The 19,892-nt window shown below is 39.1% G+C and overlaps 1 protein-coding gene across 14 annotated transcripts in view; it reads right to left on the bottom strand.

Annotated features, from left to right (window-relative positions):
* The window catches only part of NCKAP5 (NCK associated protein 5), a 974,611-nt gene that overhangs the window by 576,812 nt on the left and 377,907 nt on the right, over positions 1–19,892 (bottom strand). The window contains exon 1 of one of the 14 annotated variants that reach the window (XM_032411749.1): positions 6,327–6,735. The exons of 11 other annotated variants lie outside the window; for them this stretch is intronic. The gene's annotated coding sequence lies outside the window, so the exon portion shown is untranslated. 2 more of the 14 variants (XM_032411777.1, XM_032411767.1) reach the window with 2 other exon arrangements.

Below are 19,892 nucleotides of genomic sequence, written 5' to 3'. Positions count from 1 at the left end.
TTTCTGTTGCTACATGTTCAGTATTAGAATAATGGGCCCCAGTAATGGTCACTCTATGTCCAACCCATCGCCTGACACATAGTAGGCACTTAATAACCATCTGCTGAGTCACTTAATGGACAAGAGAATGAAGTCAGGCAGGAAACGAGCCTTCTGCCCATGCACAGAAATGCTGCATCTGACTGGAACTTTCGGGTGCTGTAATACCTTTAAGCTGGAACTTAAAGTGAGTTGTAAAGATCAATCTATGCCTTCTTGACTTAAAGATGTTTCCCTTAAAAATATCATTCTGAAAGCTTAAAATTTATATGCACAACAAAATATTTAGATAGGCTATGTGATTCCCCTTTCATGTTACAGTAATTCAGGCAAATTTACAGTTCCTGAGAGGAAAGCACCACTCCAGAAATCTGAAAAAACAGTCTATTTTATACAATCTCAGTAGGGAAAAAAAATGGAGAGTAACAGCTGAGTTTGGACATTTGTCACTTGGGAGACAGTGGGGGGAACAGTACTACAGGATTAGAATATTAACACATTTAGGTTATTAAAAAAACCAAAACACAAAACAAGAAGTGATTACAAGTGAAAACAAAAGAGGAACGATCTGGGAGAAGTCAAAATGATCTGCGTCAGGTGAAGTATGTGCTGTGTACTGTGTTTGCCAATGGTAAAGGGGGCTGAACTAATTGTCATTTTACAGTGCCACGCTTACTGTTCAGCACACACACGTGAGTATAAAAGTTGGTATGAATTAAATTAGAGAACATTTTGGTAGCCTACATTTCATGCCATTAAAAAAATAATAAAATTATTGATGATAATGTGGTCTTCAGACTAAGGAAGAACCTTCCAAGAGAAGTAAGATATTTCCCTGGAGGCATTTGCAATGACAATGAACAAAGAACTGAGGAAAGGAAAGGGATAAATTCCTCACTGGCTAGTTACCACAGCCCAATCTTCTCTTTCTCTCATTTCTATAATGCTGTGAACAGAGTGTAGATAACCAAGAGACTGCTGAACCCAAATAGGACCCTGGATAAAGTAGTTATTAAATTAATCACATTCAACATTTCCAACAATTCATTCAGAGCACCAGCAAAAACCACCTGAAGTAGGCTTATCTGGTAAGGATAACTCTCCCCTTTGCAACCCATAATAATTTGTTAATTACACCACTTTAGCACTTAAGTTTCTTATAATATAATCTCTCTATAATGGAGAAAATAATATCTGTGTCACAGATAGCAAGACTGCTTCCTTTAATAAAGAATGTGTCTGACACTCACCCAGGGCTTAATAAGTAACAGGTGTCTTTATTATGATGACGCTCCTTATTATTATACTGGCATTATTATTATTAATTATCATATCAACCCCTCCCCCTCTTCAAATTTGAAAGCTGAGGGCCAGACTGTGGTTTTCATCTTGGCATCCCATGTAACCCAGCCCAGCACCGTTCCCAGGCATTCAATGATTTAATGTTAAGTGAAACTTTCTAGGTTTACTGTACGGACTAAATTATTTGCACCTCAAAGAGAAAATAGGTATTGTCGGTCATCATACTTGTAGAAGGCACATGTTCCTTCTGAAAGTAGCTGCAATTGCTTTTAACTGTAACTTCCCTATAATGGTTTTTCTCTGTGGGATTCTGAGAGACCTTTCAGAGATGAGCTGAATGTGAAAAAGACAGTCCAACAAGGTCCCAACTAATATGAAAATAAGATTAAAAGACCATAGCAGATAGCATATGCTAAACTTTTGTGCATTAGGTACAGTCTAAGTCCTTGATCCATGTTAGATTTCACTCTTAACTTACAAATGCATATTTTTCCCCTATTTTATAGGTAAGAAAACTGAGGTCAATTAGAAAGATTATAATCTTGGCCCAAATCACATCCATAGATTGATATGAGAATGTGACCGCAGGTCTATAAGACTCCCAAGTTTGAACTCTTCAACCACCTGCATTGAAATATACAATTTTAGTAACACTCCGAGTTCACAATCCCTTTTAGAAGCCACAGATTTACCTACAGCAGTAAGTGCTATGACCTGTTTTCAACATCTTCCTGCATATCATAAAATGATTAGTTTCCCACCCTTTTCCGCCACCCTCTCGCCTGCCACAGTACCTGAGAATCTAGTTACTGGCATCTTCATTAATGCACTCTGGAGGTTACGTTCATGTCAAATAATGTGAAACAGCTATGCTCTGAGAAGAGCAACACATTCGCACGGGCTGTTTACTTAATCCATTACAACCTGCAGTCCGAGAAGTCTGAGCAGAAGTGGGCACGCGAAATCAGAGCTTACTTAGGTGGAAGAGTCTAATATCCAGAAAGCAATCTCAGGCAGAGGCAGCAGCCCTCAGCAGCATTTTACTGCAGCAAGAAAGCCTCTCCGTCACCCGCATTCTGCTGCCTTTAAACTACACCCACAGGAACTCCGGAGGACAAAACTCTCAGATATTTGAAAGGAATATGCCAATTGGCTAAGCAGGAAATACACAGTTCTGCAGCAAAAGCTAGGAGGCTTGGAGCACAGAGCCCGTTCTCTAAAAGTGCTCCTCAGCAAATATTTATTGAATGACTGAATGACTGAATGATGGGGCCCTAGATTAGAGAATCATGGGGAAGACTGACAACCCTGAACCAGGCTGACACTAACCATCATCACCACGGTGCCCACCGCTCTGTTCTGTTCACATGGCTCACATTAAATAGGAAAATCAGAGGAGCGTGTCTGAGGTTGGAATCCATTGCACCTCCCTCTCAACTTCATTCATTTGAAAACCTCAGGGATCCTGAAGCTGCTGAAGTTTGTCAGAGGAGGGCCAACTAGGTCCATCTAACTTACCAAACACATATGTATTTATTAGGTGTTTTTCACTGACCTACAAGTTCTAAACTAAGCTCTAACCTAAAATGCTATAATTTCTAAGAATGAAAATAACATATGGCAATGCCAAATACAGAGTAATGGGCTTTTGCGAGCAAATTCTCCAGTAAACAAACAAACTAAAAAAAAAATACAAAAAACAAAAAACCACAAAACCTTACACATCTGAAAGTTCCCACAAAGCCACATGGCACTAAACAGTAAAAAGTTTCTTTGGGCATCTTCATTCTTTCCTAGTAACAGACCTTGCCCTGTGATTACCCTCTTGGGTTATCTGTTAATCTAGTCGTACCCACAGCCAGCCTCTGGCCATAATAAGCTCTCAGTAGTCGTACCCACAGCCAGCCTCTGGCCATAATAAGCTCTCAGTGATACACTACCTTGCTAACTAAACTTTGAATGAAATGTTTCAAGATGATAAGCAAGAGTATTAGCATGATGTCTGAAATGCCTACCAAATTTTCTAACTAGAAGCCAGGATTCTAGAAATCATTTTTGGAGAAAAGTCATGAATGATATTCACAGCTGGGAAGTGAGAAAAGCATTTCCTCCATGTTGAAGGAGATAAGAAAACGAACCCATCTACATGAAAGCCTTATGCACATTCTCTCTATAAATGATAAAACAGCAAAATGGCTATTTATCCACCTGAGACATCCCCGGTTTTCAAAGTAATGGGTAAAAATGACCAAAACCTTAATTGTCTTCATATGGCTCACCCAAGGCACACAAACTCGTTTTTGATGCTCTAAGTACAGAAAATTGCTTCATTTCTAAAGTAAATATATACTAGCAACTTGCGGATATCTCAAGAATGCCTTGTAGCTAAAGAAAGTAACATCACTGCCTACTCATTTTGCTTAATTTGCTAGTCTCCCAGCAACTTTGTGCTTACACTTTCATCTCCTTTTTAGATCCTCGGATAAGGCAACAGTCCAGAAGCCTGGAAAGTGGCCACCTCCAGCAGCCCTCAGTTCACTGAGCCACCCTGGTCGCAGGATGGAGTTTCTTCCCAGGATGCCTTCCTGGGAATGTGCATGTTCCATTGCACTCAGCTTCTCTGAGCTACATTCCAGCAACTAAGCTTCCTAAGCTTCTTCTGAATTGTTTATTCTGTGTTTTAAAGCTCCATCAGCTGTTGTGATGATCTGCAAGATTTTTTTCTTTTTGGTTAAGCAGGATTGGTGAGCATTACTGGGCCTTTAGGTGGAATCACTGCTATTTAAAATTCCTGCTGCCAGGATTAAAGGAGATAAAGTCTGTGAAAGCCTTTTGTAAACTGTAAAGTCCTGTTCCTATGTAATGTGCTGTTATAATATTAACCATGATAGCAATAACCACAATCCGGTTGTAATGTGGGCTCTAAAATGCTAATAGGCCTTTGGGTCTTGTCTTTGCTCCATTCCCAACCCCAGGGCCTACATTGGTGCCCAACAAGCGGAAGCCTCTCAAGAAAGTTTTGTTTGGATGAATAAGTGAATGACTTTAAAACACCACGTTTATACAAATTCACGTCCACAGGCAAAAGGAAGCTTAAGCATGACAATTTGGATCATGAAAATACTTTGCCAAAAATACTGTGTTGCTGAAAAGAAATACTGCAAAAAAAGTTCTTCTAAAGATAAATCCTCTGATAACAGAATCTGGCCCTTTGTAGTCAGTACTCAGGAGGAAGGGCAGGAGTATAGATTGGGGCAGGTATTTCCATTAGTCGTATAAATTTGTATTAGTTCACCATGGCTTAGAGGAGGAGGCTGCCATCCTAGAAAAAGGCTAGGGTAATGAGTATGAGGGGGTTAAAATGAAAAACAAAACAAAACAAAACAAAACACGAAAGCAGCAAAGTTTATCCCAGCAATGGGCTTACTGTCAGGCTGTGTCTTTCTAGGGGTGGAAATGACCAAACTCTGTGTGGGAGGAGGGAAGAGGTGTGGAGTGGGAGGAGAGAAGTAGCAGAAGAAGAGATATTGATATGAAATGGATTATTTTTCGAAAAAGCATCTATGTACTAATTTTTGTACTAATTTTTTTTTTTGTACTAATAGTTCCGGTCATTAAAGGGTTGATCTATTTTAAGTACCTATGTGTAGGAAATGGTGTGGGAAGAGGTGGAGAATGAAAAGAGGAAGGAAGGTGGTAGTGTCTAGGAATAGGGGCCTCATTTATCCAACTCAACGGAAGCCTTGAGAATAAGGGAAACTCTAGCGCTGCCATTGGTTACTCAGGAAAGCAAATGCACCGAATTTAACCCTAGAAGATGAGGATACCCTAACACCCCTTTTTCCTAAGGGTGGATGGGGTGGCGCCTAGAAGAGGGAAGGAAGAAGGCCTGCTACCCGGGAGGTCTGCAGGTCTCTAGCGGCAGGGAAGGCTTCTGCACCAGCGGCTGCTAAGCTCCAGAAAATATCGTATTTCTGCCCATCAATCAGTATTAAGCTGCTTTGGGGGCTGAGCTTTCGGCACAGGCAGTTGCCAGTAGCAACAGGGCACACACTCCTGGCTCCTGGCGAGCTGGGGCCCCAGCAGCAGCAGCAAGGGAGGGGCAGTCAGGGTTAGAGGCCCTGAGCGGGGTAGACCCTGTCAAGGACTCACTGGTGATGGGGCGGGGGGGGGGGGGGGGGGGGGGTAGGGTGTGCCAGGTGGAAGCGGGCGTGCCCTGTTGGGGCCAGACCAGGTAGCAGACCAGGCCACTGGTCTCTAAGGATTGGAAGTTAGGGGGTTTCTGGTGGCACAGCAATGCCCTTGCCAAGCTCAGCAGCCTCCCGTCCCCGCCTGGAGGTGCTTTGCTCTGCGGGCACCTGAAGAGGAGAGCCAAGGCCAAGTGGCGGAAGAGGCGCGGGTACTGCGCGTAGGTGGGTCGGGGTTCTAAAGATCCACCCCCTCCCCCGCCACCCCTACGCCCTTCGGGAGTCTCTGGAGAATGCCAACGTGGAATTGTGTCTGCACGTGTGAGTGTTTTCGTTTGCACTTCTAGCACAAAAGCGAGGCCCCACAGGTGGAAAGGACGTTGTGCGTCTGTGTGTGTGTTGTGTGGTGCTCGGACTGCGTGCGAGCCGCGAGATGGATGAGGCACAGGCACCCGGCTCCCACCCACCTTCCTGCCTCAGGTGTCAGGGGTGTCCGAGCACCGGCACTTGGGGAGGAGAGCTGTAACCTCGCGCCACCTCCCCGAACTTCTCCCCCTGCTGTTGGGATCCGGTAAGGTGGGAAAGAAGGACGACAGACAGGGAGGGCCGTGGAGGGCAGAGGTGGACCGAGGAGGCCACAGGAGGAGGCACGGATGCAGGGCGACCGCAGAAGGAGGCACGGAGGCAGGGAGCCCTTGGGGTCCGGTGGGAGCAACGGGGCTGAAAGGCGGGCGGAGAAGCCCGGGCTTCGGGCGCGGGGGGCGCGCCTGGGAGGGGCGGGGGCTGGCGTCTCCTTACCTGGCCTGTGCTGGAGCATTTTGCAGCGGGGCGCGGGCGAGGTGGGTGCCACCCTCCCTGGGGGCAGACCCTGCAGTGCTGTCACTTCGGGGGCAGCCAGGCGCCGGCCGCAGAGCCCGGAGTTGACAAACTTGCCAGGTCCGGAGCGCGCGGAGGTGGCGCGGGCCACGCGCGCTGCACAGCCCACGGCAGCCGGGACACCGCGCGCTCCGCGGCGCCCTTCCGCTTTGTTGTGTTCCACTGGTCTCCCCGCGCCTGCTCCGGGTGTCTCCGCGCCCGCCTGGCAGTGGGACTTTTCCCCCGCGTTCCGCGAGGCCCCTCGGGTCTGCGTGCCACTTTCCTCCCGGAGGCGCGTTAAAGAGCTGCCCTGGAGCGCCTGGCGGGGCTGCGCAGTGCGCTCCTACCGGGCGGCTCCGGCCCACAGATTCCCGCCCCCCACCTTCTCCCCCTCCCCGCCCCTCCCCGGCACCCCCATCAGAAGCTGCTTAGGATCGGGCTGTCAAATCCAGCCCATCTGCTGCAATCATAATCAGTCTCAACCGAACGGTTCTGACAAATCTCCGCCTGGAGCGGGAGTTGGGGAAGCCGGTGGGTGAGGGGCGGGATGGTGAGGAGGGGGCAACGGGGGCGACAGGGACAGGGTTCTGGGAGAGAGGGGCCTAGAGGCTTCCATTGTCTGCCCCAAACAGAGGAACTGAAACGGGAAATGGGGATCCCAAAAGCGAAACAGTGTTTTCCTTTCCCAGTTCCCAGTAAGAAAAATCAATCCACCCTGGCAGGCCCTGGCATACCCCACCCCCATCCCAAACCCCTGCATGCTGGGTCTAGGTGGAACGAATTTCAGCTAATGAACTAAACAAACAGGTCCTGTAATCTTATCAGGCTGACCCAGAGACTGGCACAGATACCCAAACTATTGTAATTGGCAGGTAAGAGCTGAACAGCCATTTGTCTGGAGTCAGAAGTTGATTCCCCAGTACATTTGGGAATAAAGCTTATGGAAGGGGAACCTTCCTGTAATTGGTGAAGAAGCACAGCCCGTTATGTCCTGTTGGCATTTTGGAAGATAAAAGGAACATTTGTTATGGACAAGAAAATGCTAAACTCAGTTTAGCCCCAGTTAGAGCTTAAAGAGTTTTCATAATTTTCCTATTTTCTCGTGAAAATGCTTTTTAAAGACAACCTATTTTAACAGAAAATGATGACTTCTAAAACTGACATTTTTTTTCCGAACAAATAGTTTCTTCTGCAGATCAAATAAGGTGCCCTGTTCAATAATAATATACTTTGAACTGTTTTTAATATGCCACTTCAGTATAAACCACACATCATTCTACTGGTTATAGCCTTACAAGGATTAGGGCAAAAGTTTAAATAAATAAATAAACAAACAAACAAACAGTAGTCCTAGATATACATAAACAAGTCTTCAGGCATCAAGAATACAACCCAGGGGATTATGTCTGGTTTTATAAATTCTTCTCAAGTGCTAGAAAATGTTCAGTTACCCTAAATGACAGTATTTGTTGGGGAAATAATTCGTTGGATAAACAAATCACCAGTTGAAAAGTTGATGGGAGGCGTTTTAAGCCATTGTTTCAGATAGGTGTAAAAACCAGGCAAAAATATGTATACTGTGAAAATTGAACAGAGTTTGAAATTAGTGCTCAAATCCCTCTTTTGCTTTATGCTGTAGTTGAGAAATGTGGGCAAGCCACATTAAGCACCCACTTACCTAGACAGAGACTGTGTTTCTACTTATTTTATAGCCCAGTGATGCTTACAATAGCAAAATGCAACTATGGGCATTTGGTGAATGTTGGTTTGAAATTTTGATTTACATACAGGTCAGGCTCAAAATCATATACATCACTGTGACTTGATAGGTGAGGGAAAATGAGGTTCAAGTGTTACTTTTCCCAGTAAGTAAATAATCTAAGTCTAGGGCAACTACTGATCAGATTTTAAGGCATTTTTAATCAATATTTAAAACTCTGAGGCTTTTCATTGTCAAGCTGCTTCATGTGCTTAATAGTAGAACTTTTTTTTTTAATTTTTTTTTGTTATGTTAATCCCCATACATTACATCATTAGTTTTAGATATAGTGTTCCATGATTCATTGTTTGTGCATTTTTTTAAATTTTTTTATTGTTATGTTAATCCCCATACATTACATCATTAGTTTTAGATATAGAATAGTAGAACTTTTTATTAAAAGATTCATCAACATGGTGCCATGAAATAAGGATTTCAGAAGGGGTCCTCTCCACCAGAATGGACTATCATGCTGGTGACTGATTTAAGGAAGAGTGTCCAGGAAACTGGTGTTTCCCAGGGAGAGAAGAGCTACGCTGAGAGTCAGACTCTGGGCTGCAGGCACCATCCTGAGTTTTGCTGTGTTCATTTCTCAAGTTGGAAATTTCACTTGCATCAGGACCAAGTGAAAGGCTTAATTGATGGCCCCACCTCCAATTCATCAAGTCTTTGGTTCTTCAAAACATATCCTGTCTAGTTCTTTCAATTACTTACTGTTTACAGTGTGTTAGTACCAGAATATATGAGTGAAAAAAAAACACAAACAAAAAATTGGGGGGGGGCGCCTGGGTGGCTCAGTCGTTAGGCCTCTGCCTTCAGCTCAGGTCATGATCCTGGGGTCCTGGGATCGAGCCCCGCATCAGGCTCCCTGCTCAGCGGGAAGTCTGCTTCTCCCTCTCCCACTCCTCTTGTGTTCCCTCTCTTGCTGTGTCTCTGTCAAATAAATAAATAAAATCTTTAAAAAATTTTTTTGACCTTATGGAACCTACAATCTGGAGGGCAAGAAAGACATTAGAAAAGAATACAGAAGGAAATCATATTCTCCATTATAAGGCAATCAGTGCTATGGAGAAAAATAAAACAAGGAAGGCTGAGTGGTATTCAAGTTTAAACAGAGGGCTCAGTGAAGGTCTCAGTGAGAATATAAGTGTGATTAAAGGAGGTGAGGGAGCAGGTAAGCCATGCAGGTGTCTGAGACAAGATGCTGGTGCAGTGGTCCTTAGAGAGGATTGTGCCCAGTGAGATTTAGGAACTGCAAGAGGCAGTAGGGATGGAACAGAGTGAGGGCAGAGGGTTAATGGAACAGATCGCTGGGTGGGGCTTAATGGGCCAATTTAAGGACTGGTTTTTACCCTAGGGGATATGGAAGGCCAAGGACACATAAGTTTTGAGGAGAGAAGTTTCATGATCTGACTTTTGTTTAATGGACCATTCTGTCTACCCTATTATGAATTATAGGTGGAAAAGGAGGGAGGCCATGGGAAAATCTGCTACAGGCTATTATTGTAAGAATCAAGGTGAGAGAGGATGGCTTGAACAGGACCACAGCAAGAGGTATAATGAGTACTGGCAGCAATTTGGGATTGTTTTGCTTTGAGAGCCAGCTGTATCTGCTTGGGACAGGGGTTAGGAAAAACAAAAGAAGTAAAAAAAAAATAGCTCCAAGTGTTTGGCCTTAGCAACCAAAACAATGGAGTCGCTATTAATTGAAATGGGGAAGGCTGTGGGTAGAGCAAATTTGGTGGAAGAATCAGGGGTTCAGTTTGGATGTGTTAGGATTGGGAAACCTATGAAATTATACTTTAAATAGAGTTAAATTATGCAAAGCTCTTAGAATAGTTCCTGGCTTTTGGTGAGGGCTATATAAATGTTTGTGGTGGTGGATTTTGTGTTAGTGAAGTTTGTGTTGGTGGTTGTCACTGTTATTATTGGGGTTATTGAATAGGCAGCTGGATAAACATTCACGGACTGTGTTCAGGGCACAAGTCGCGGGTGGAGATGTGAATTTGGGAGCTGTATAAAGTATAGATGATGTTAAATTAAATCCGTCACATCAGGTAGGTCATTATGGCTGTGAGTACAGTTGAAAAAGAGAAGACATTTGAGGACTGAATCCTGAGTCATTCCCACTTTAAAAAGTCAAGAATATGAAGAGCAACCAGCAAAAGAGACCACCCTGAGGGGCAGCTAATGAGGGAGAAGACAAACCAGGAGAGGAGGCTCATCCAGAAACCCAGTAAAGAAGATATTTCAGTAAGAAGGGAGTCATCTGCTAGTTACAGTCTCCTGATACGGAGGTCCTGGCTCTGAAGAAAACCCAAAGGAAAACAGAGGAAAGCTATGAGAGAGTTTATCAAGGAATTTAGATAACTTAATTGTCTACCATCTATTTACAATACGACACCCAAGGTGTCCTAGCACCTACATAATGATCACCTACGTGAAAGATACTCAATGTATGCTGAATTAAGTTATGAATCAGTGAAAGGATTAAATGCCTTATGCTGCAAAGTATTTCTCAAATTATTGTCCATGGATGATTTAGGAGGGGCCTTCTGTTCTTTAAATCAAGAAGTATTGATGTAGGACAGGGTTTTTAAGAGGGAACAGACCTGGGAAATATTATGTTTCCTATTTATTAAGCAATGTCAATAGATAAAGACTTCTAGACTACAAGTCTCATATCAAATACTTTCTCCAACCATGTTTGGTAAAATTAAATTATTAACGAAGAAATAACTCGCATACATACATAAGTTAAAAAACACACTTCTATAAGTAATCTTACAGCTTACTGTAACAACCCACTTAAAATGAGCAAAAGATTCTCAATCTTTATCAACAAAAGATATAAAAATGTCAAATAATTGTATGAAAAGCTGCTCATCCTCATTAGTCACTGGAGAAAAGCAAATTAAAATCACAAAGGAAAAGAGATAATGCACCCCTATGTTTACTGCAGCGTTATTTACAAAGCCAAGATATGGAAGCAGCCCAAGTGTCCACATTGTTCAAGGGTCAACTGTATCTATAAAGGTAACAACCTGCATGAATCTATTCATGGCATTATGCCAACTGAAAGAATATCCTACTTTGTGACTGGCTTTTGTTTGATTCCATTTGATTCTAAAACACTCTAGAGACAAAAAGCAGATCAGTTGTTGCCTGGGGCTAGGGATGTAGATGGGAGCCACTACAAAGAGGCTCAAGGCAATTATCTGGTGTGGGGGAATACTCTGTATCATGATTGTGGTGGTGGTTACAAAACTGTTTGTCAAACTCATCAAATTACATACTTGAAAAGTGGTGAATTTTATTGTATGTAAATTATACCTTAATAAAAAGATTTTTTTAAAAAATAAAGAATTTATTGTGTGTGTGTGTGTGTGTGTGTGGTTTTTTGTTTCATTTTGTTTTGTTCTGTTTCTGTTTCTGTTTTGGTAGGGGAATTATAGTGCTTTCCCATTTGAGAAGAGGAAGCTTACCTCAGAAATATTACCACTTCATAATCCCCAGTGAAATAACTGATCCAAATAAGGATCGTCAATAGATCTGAAAGATGGTAAAAGAGGGATGGGAAACTGAATATTCGTATGTTAACAAATATCACTTCATAATGTTTGCTAACTACTAAGGGAAAAAGTTATATTTTACAAGGGAGAGATCAGCTGACATGTTCCTCCTTATATGATGCTATATGAGAAGTACATAGAGTCACTTAGGAAGTTTTTATTGCAAAAAAACATGTTTAACCTGAATCTAAGCAAGCCTTTTGACGTCATTTCCAGCTTACAAGAAATACACAATTTGAGAATTAGATAAATGGCACCACGAGAAAACAATAAGGCATATGCAGGATGAAGGGTGCTCTGGAACTCTTCAAAAAGTCAATGTCCATAAATGGAAGTACAAAGACTAAAATCAATGAAATGAGATAGGACATAACTAAGTTAAAGTCATGGGTTGGGCCTTTCTCCAAATGGAACACCTATCAAGGACATTTTGGGAACAACTAGACAAATGTAAGTAAGGCTGGTATTAGAGAATTTTTATTAATTTTGCTAAGGGTAGGGCGCCTGGGTGGCTCAGTCAGTTAAGCATCTGCCTTTGGCCCAGGTCATGATCACAGTGTCCTGGGATCAAGTCCCACATTGGGCTCCCTGCTCAGCAGGGAGTCTGCTCTCCCTCTGCCCCTCCCCCTGCTCCTGCTTGTGCTCTTTCTCTCTCTCTCTCTCTCTCTCTTGCGTGCGCGCGTGCAAGGAAAAATAAAGAAATAAAGTCTTTAAAAAATTTTTGCTAAGGGTTAAACATGATATTGTGGTTATAAAAGAAGGGGTCCTTATTTTAGAAAGACACATGCTAAAGTATTTAGGGTTGAAATATCATGGTGTTTACTACTCACTTTGGAAAAAATACACATGAAACAAAAATGTTAAAATGTTTTGATGCTAACTTATGGATAGATGAATGTTATATTCTCCTGGACTTTTAATTTTTCTATATATTTGAATTTTTTCTTAATAAAAAGTGAAAAACTATAAACTTCTAATAATTATAAAAGGATCAATAATTAATATAAATGGGTCAGTAATTAAGTATAAAGGCATTTGAAAAAATAGAATTTGGTGTCTTAAAATTACTGTGTATCAAATGTTCTACAATGGAAGGAACTAAAGCAATACATAGTGGGAAATTAAAATTTTAGTGCACATTCTAGAAATGAAAAAAAAATGGAAAATGAATGTGCAAGGCATCTAACCAAAAAGGAGAGAAAAAGAATAACAATAAGTGGAATAGAGGAAATAATAAAGGTAAAATCAAAATCTAATAAAACAGAACACAAAGCATTAGTACAGGATCAATAGAACAATATTTGCTTAGACCAATGAAAAACAGAGGCAACAAGTCAGTAAGCTTAGGAATAAAAAGGGCTACACAACTGAGAATACAACAGATATTTAAAATAACAAATACTTCAGTATGAGCAACTTTATGGCAATAAATTTGAAAACATTAGTAAAATGATCAATGTCCTAAAATTTAAAATAGAACATTTAATAAAGCTCACTCAAGAACCAAATCTTGAACAATTTCATAGATCAACTCCATAGTTGAAAAAAAAATTACTCATGTATAACCAATAGGCCGAGATTTTTTAAACCTCTTTATTGAGATATAATTCACATATCATAAAATTCACCCATTTAGAGTGCACAATTTCTTTATTTACAGCACATGCAGTTTGTGCAACTATCACTATCACTTAAGTTTAGAAGAGCTTCATCACCCCAAAAAGAAACCCACAGTACCTATTAGCAGCCACTCCTCATTCTCTAGCCAGAGGTAACCAATAACCTATTTTCTATCCCCATCAAATTTGCCTATTCTGAACATTTCATGTAAATACATCATACAGTATAAGACCTTTTGTGTTTGGCTTCTTTCACTTAGCATAGTGTTTTCAAGATTTGTCCATGTTGTAGTGTTTATCTGTATTCCATTCCTTCTTATTGCCAAATAATATTCCATTATAGGCATTTACCAATTTGTATTTATCCATTTATCAGTTAATGGACTTTCCGGCTGTTTCCATTCTGTGGCTATTGTAAACAATGCTGCTAAAAACCTTCATGTGCCAACTCTTGTGTGGACATAAGTTTTCTTTTCTCCTGTGTATATATGGAGGAATAGAATTTCTGGGTCCTATGATAACTATATTTATCATTTCGAAGAATTGGTGAACTGTGTTCCAAAGCAGCTATACCATTTAATTCCCATCAGCTATATAGGAAGGTTCCAATTTCTCCACATTTTCTCCAACATTCATTATTATTTATCATTGATTATAGCCATCCTAGTAGTAGCAAGTGGTATTTTGTTGTGATTTTGATTTGCATTTTCTTAATGGCTAATATTGTTCTGTATCTTTTCATCTGCTTATTGGTCATTTGTACATCATGTCTGGAGATTTTTTTTTTTTCAATTCCTATGCCCATTTTTAAATTGGGTTATTTGTCTTTTTATTGTTAAATTGTAGGCCCAACTTTTTTAATGGCAGTTTTTACAAAATCTGAAAACAATACAAAAACTCTAATATCCCTATCTTACAGAAAAAGTTCTAGGAAGTAGAAATAGCAGGGAAGAGGAGAAAGAAGGGGGAGTAATGGGGAAGAAAAGGAAGAGAAGAGGAGGAAAGACTTTTATGAGTTATCCAGAATGACCTTGATACTAAAAGAAAACATAGGTCATATAGGGAAAAAAATTAACAAATGTCTCAAAAATCCTAAATAAAACAATCTATCAATATAAAAAAATAATAGCCATGATAATGGTAATAATATGGTATGACCAAATAAGGTTTATCCTGTAATACAGAGGTGATTTGCCCCTAGAAAAATCTATTAATTTCCAAAAATATATATATTTTAGAAAATTTAAAAAAAGATATTTCAATAGTTGCTGAAAATTCTTGACATTCAACATTTACTCATGATTTAAAAACAAAAATCTTTCACAAACTAGGAATAGAAGGGAACTCTGTTAAGTTGATAAAGGGTGTCTACCAAAAAATCTATAGCATGCATGATACTAAATAGTGAAATTTAAGACATTTCCTTTAAGTTTTTGTTCTAGACAGTGATGCCCCATTACCACTTCTGTTCAATATTTTCTAGGTCTTAGAGCAATGACATAAAGAAACAAAAGGTATAAGAATGAGAAAGTAATGAACAAAACTATCATTATTTATAGTCAATATTATCTCCATAGAAAACTGAAGAGAAACCAGAGGCAAATCATCAGGTATATGAAGATAGTAGCATGTTTACTCAATAAAAGAACTAAGATAGTGTCCTAAGAAAGGTGCCAAATTATTAAAAATGTAACATTTTTAGGAGATCTCATTTAAAATAGTAAAATTTAGAAGGTATATAGGAATAAACACAAAGATGTGAAAATCTTTATAGTGACTACTTTATTGAAGGGCATAAAAGAAAACCTAAGCAACCAAGAAAACATACCATAGTAGATCGAAACGCTCAATCTCCTGACTTAATCTTTAAATGTGAAACATTATCAGTCAAAATCCCAGCACGTTTATACATTGAACTTTACGGGCTGATGGTGAAATTCTTACAAAAAAGAAGACCAAAAATAACCAACTAATCTTTAAGAAGAGTGACTGCACTAACATCCAAAAAAGGGTCAGGCAATGTACTTTATAGTTAAATAAGTGAGATCATTGCGTCAATGAATACAAAGAGAGCTGAGAAACAGACCCACATATATGGGATTGAGGTGTAGGACACATGGCACCATGAGTTAGAGAGGAAAGGATTGACTCTTGAAACAATGGCATCAGGTCCACTTTGTATCTGAATAAAAAAGACAAAATTAGAACCCTACCTCAGACCATTCACAAAATAATAAACTCAGATTAAAAACTAAATGTGTGAAAGAGAATAAAGTTGGAGGACAGACACTATCCAATTTTAAGACTTACTATAAAGCTACAGTAATCAAGACACTGTGGTATTTGTGAAAGGACAGACAGATCAATGGGACAGAATGGAGAGACCAGAAAAAGACCCCCATAAATACAGTCAACTTATTTTTGACAAGAACAAAGGCAATACAATAGGGCAAAGATAATCTCTTCAAAAAATGGTGCTAAGACCACAGGACATTCATATACAATCAATCAATCTAGAAATAGACTTTATACCCTTCACAAAAATTAACACAAAATGGATCACAGACCTAAATTTAAAACAAAAAACTATTCAACTCTTAGATGATAATGTAGGGGAAAACCTAAATGACCTTAGGTACAGTGATACTTTTTAGATACAACACCAAAGACATAATTCATCAAAGAAATAATTGATAAGCTGGACTTCATTAAAATTAAAAATGTCTCTCTGTGAAATATAATATCAAAAAAGTGAGAAGACAAGCCACAGATTGGGAGAAAATATTTGTGAAAGATACATCTGATAAAAGACTAACCTAACATATACAAACAACACTTAAAACTCAACAATAAGAAAACGATCCCCTTAAAAACAGGCCAAAGATCTTAACAGATACTTCACCAAAGAAGATATACAGATGGCAAATAAGCATATGAAAAGATGCTCCACATCATGCCATCAAGGGAATGCAAATTAAAACAATAATGAGATACCACTATATATCTGTTAAAATGGCCAAAATCCAGTGACAATACCCCCCAGTGGTGAGGATGTGGAGCAACAGGAACTCTCACAAGTTAGTAGTGGGAATATAAAATAGTTGAGCCAATCTGGAAAATAGTTGGACAGTTTCTTACAAAGCCAAACATACTCTTACCATATGATCTAGCAATTGTGTTCCTTGGTATTTACCAAAAAGAGTTGAAAACTTAGTGTCCACATAAAAACCTACACATGGATGTTTATAGCATCTTTGTTCATAACTGACAAAACTTGGAAGCAACCAACATGTCCTTTAGTAGGTGAATGGGTAGATAAGCCATGGTACATCCAGACAATGGGATATTACACAGCACTAAAAATGAACCATCAAATTGTGAACAGACACAGAGTTACCTTAAGTGTATATTACCAAGTGGAAGAGGCCAATCTGAGAAGGCTATATACTGTTTGATTCCAATAATATGACATTCCGAAAAAGCCAAAACTATGGAAACAATAAAACAAAACCAATAAACAAACAAGAAATTGTTGTTCTTAGGAGCAAGGTGAGCAGGAGAAATGAATAAGCAGAGAGATGAACAGGAGCATTTTGACAGCAGTGAAAATACCCTGCATGACATTATAATGATGGATATGCCATTATACATTTGTCTGAACCCACAGAATGCACACCACCAAGAGTGAACCTAAGGTAAACTATGGACTCGGGGTGATTATGACATGTCAATGTAGATTCACTGTTGGTAAAAATATACCATTCTAGTGATTGGGGGGGTTATGCATGTGTGGGTGCAGAGGGAGTATGGGAAATCTCCATACATTCTTCTCAGTTTCATTGTAAACTTAAATCTGCTATTTAAAAAACTAAAGTCTAAAAAAAAACCTTCTGAATGTAAAAAGCAAATCTATAAAACTTTTTGAAGAATGCTTTGGAGAAGATGTTTATATTATTTCAGGATGCAAAGTAAAATGAAGTATTTCACTACATTGAATTATTCAATCTCTGTGGGGAAAAAAAATTACCATGAAGAAAAAGAAAAGTCAAGGCACAGTATCCTAATAAGAATCACTATCCCAAATTTATAAAGAACTACCAAGGAGTAGGAAACTTGTTTTAAAAATGGAAAGTATATGAATAGGCAGTTCACAGAAGAATTTAATAAATGGCAAAAACATGTATTAAAGTGCTAATATCATTACTTGGGAAATATAACCTGAAATGGCAGTAAGATATTATGTCATGACTATCATAATCACAAAAAAATAATTACTGGTTACATCATGTGTTGGTGAGGATGTGTGGAAAAACAACTCTTCCACACTGCAGATCAGAACAGTTGGGACTTGGTGAAGTTCAAGTTACTCATGCTCTAAGACACGACAGCTCTAGATCTATATACTTGCTCTGGGGAAAGTCTCACTACATATACACACACACACTTGAAACATATGAAAACTCATATGTTAAGTCTCAAACATCAGTAGGTTCCTAAAGTAGAACTATAAAAAAAAAAAACACGCTGATAACAATACAATAAAACCATAAATTAACGACCAAATTAAAAAATGAAAAAGCCCTTCTCCCTCCTGTGACTTGGAAAACTAACTTTTAAGCAACTCTCAAATGAAATAGAGTACTCAAAATGAACTTTAACCTTTTCTAAAATATAATGATAAAACAACTGGATGCATTTAAAGCTGTGGTCACAGAAAAATTATTAGCACATTGAACAGTAAAAATTTAAGGATATAAATAAATTCTCAGCTCAAAAGGCCAAAAAAGGAAAATTAATCAAGGAAAGTACAGGAAGGAGACAAGGGTAAGAGCAAAATGTACTGAAGTAGAGAATAGCAAAGCAATAAACCTAGTTAAGAAATCAAAATCCAGGTTGTTTCTCTTAAATGGACCCCTACATAATCCGATCCAAAAACAGGAAGGGGGAAAGAAAGCACAAATATACAAGATAAGAAACGACAATAGGAAATCACCACTAAAATAGAAAAAAAAAAAAAAAATTAAGAGGCTACTTTATAGATGTCATCTCTATGGAACTATATTTGAAAATATAGATAAAATGGAGTAATTTCTTTGGAAAAGACATTTACCAAAATTGGTTCTATTCAGGATAGAAAACTTAATCAGATAAACTTCTCTAAAAGAATAAAGAAAGTAATTAATATAGTATTCCATCCAAAAAAACTGTAGGCCCCTATCATTTCACTTGAGAATTCTAACAAATCCTCAAGATAAGACCATTCCAATGTTCCTTATATTTTTTCCAGAATATGAAAAAGGAAGAAAAACCTTCTAATTATTTTTATAAAGCAGGTATATCCTTAACAGTTACTATGGACTGAATGTGTTCATTCACAACAAATTCATATGTGGAAAGCCTCCCTCCAGATATGATGGTATTAAGAGGTGGAGGCTTTGGGAGGTGGTCAGGATTAGATGAGGTCCTGAGGGTGAGCCCTCATTAATGGGATTACTGCTCTCATAAGCATCGTGAGAGAGCTTGCTTCCTCCCCCAGCTCTCCACCATGTGAGGGTACCAGGAGGCTGAGGACACAAGAAATCAGCGATTTGCAACCCAGAAAGGGGGCCCTCACCAGAACTCAGCCACACTGACACCCTGATTAGAATTTCAGCCTCCAGTACTGTGAGAAATTGATTTCTGTTGTTGATAAGCCACCAGGTTTATGCTATTTTGTTATAACAGCCAAAACTAAGAAAACAATTTCACCTGATTAAAGACAGTTAAAAAGTATTACAGACCAATGTCACTATTTTTCGATGCAAAAATGCTAAATAAATATAAGCAAGACAATGCAATACTACATTAAAAAATATACCATGACCAAAAGCCACTTGCATTTGGCTCAGTATTAATTAGTTAATATAATATACCACATTGCTAAATCTAGTAAGAATAACTGCATGAGTCTCTGCACAGATATTTTAAAAGACTTGACAAAATTTAACACCCTCCCTGATAAAAATTCAGAAAGACAAGAATTGATGTATTTTTTTCTTAACATGGTAACACACACACACACACACCCTTTGTCTGAACACCAGTATCTCACTTAATAGAGAAATATTTGAGGCATTTCTAGTAAAATCACGGACAAGGCAAGGATGCCCACTGTCCCCACTACTATTCAACATTATAGTGTAGTCAATTCAGTCATACAAGATAAATCAAATAGAGCCTAAGAATTAGAGAAGAATAAAAACTATATTTTTAGATGACAGTAGTATGCCTGAAAAAATAATGTGAATCAACAATAAAATTAATTCAAACAATAAAAATTCAGGTTCACTAAAATTAATATACATAAATCAATCACCATCTTTTATACTAATAATAACCTGTTAGAGGGATAAGCTGTTATATAGAAAATCTCATTAATATTACCAACAGAGAAGATAAAATATTTAGGGAAAATCATAAGAAATGTATAAAATCTGCACAAGGAAAGCTTTAAAACTCCTCAAAATCACAAAAGTGGACTTGAAAATATAGAAGGCCACCTTCACTCTGCTATGATACA

The sequence above is a fragment of the Phoca vitulina genome, unplaced genomic scaffold (genome assembly GCF_004348235.1).
Source record: "Phoca vitulina isolate PV1807 unplaced genomic scaffold, GSC_HSeal_1.0 scaffold1, whole genome shotgun sequence".
In the NCBI taxonomy this organism is placed as follows: Eukaryota; Metazoa; Chordata; class Mammalia; order Carnivora; family Phocidae; genus Phoca; species Phoca vitulina.
This window is presented reverse-complemented; position numbering and strand designations above follow the sequence as displayed.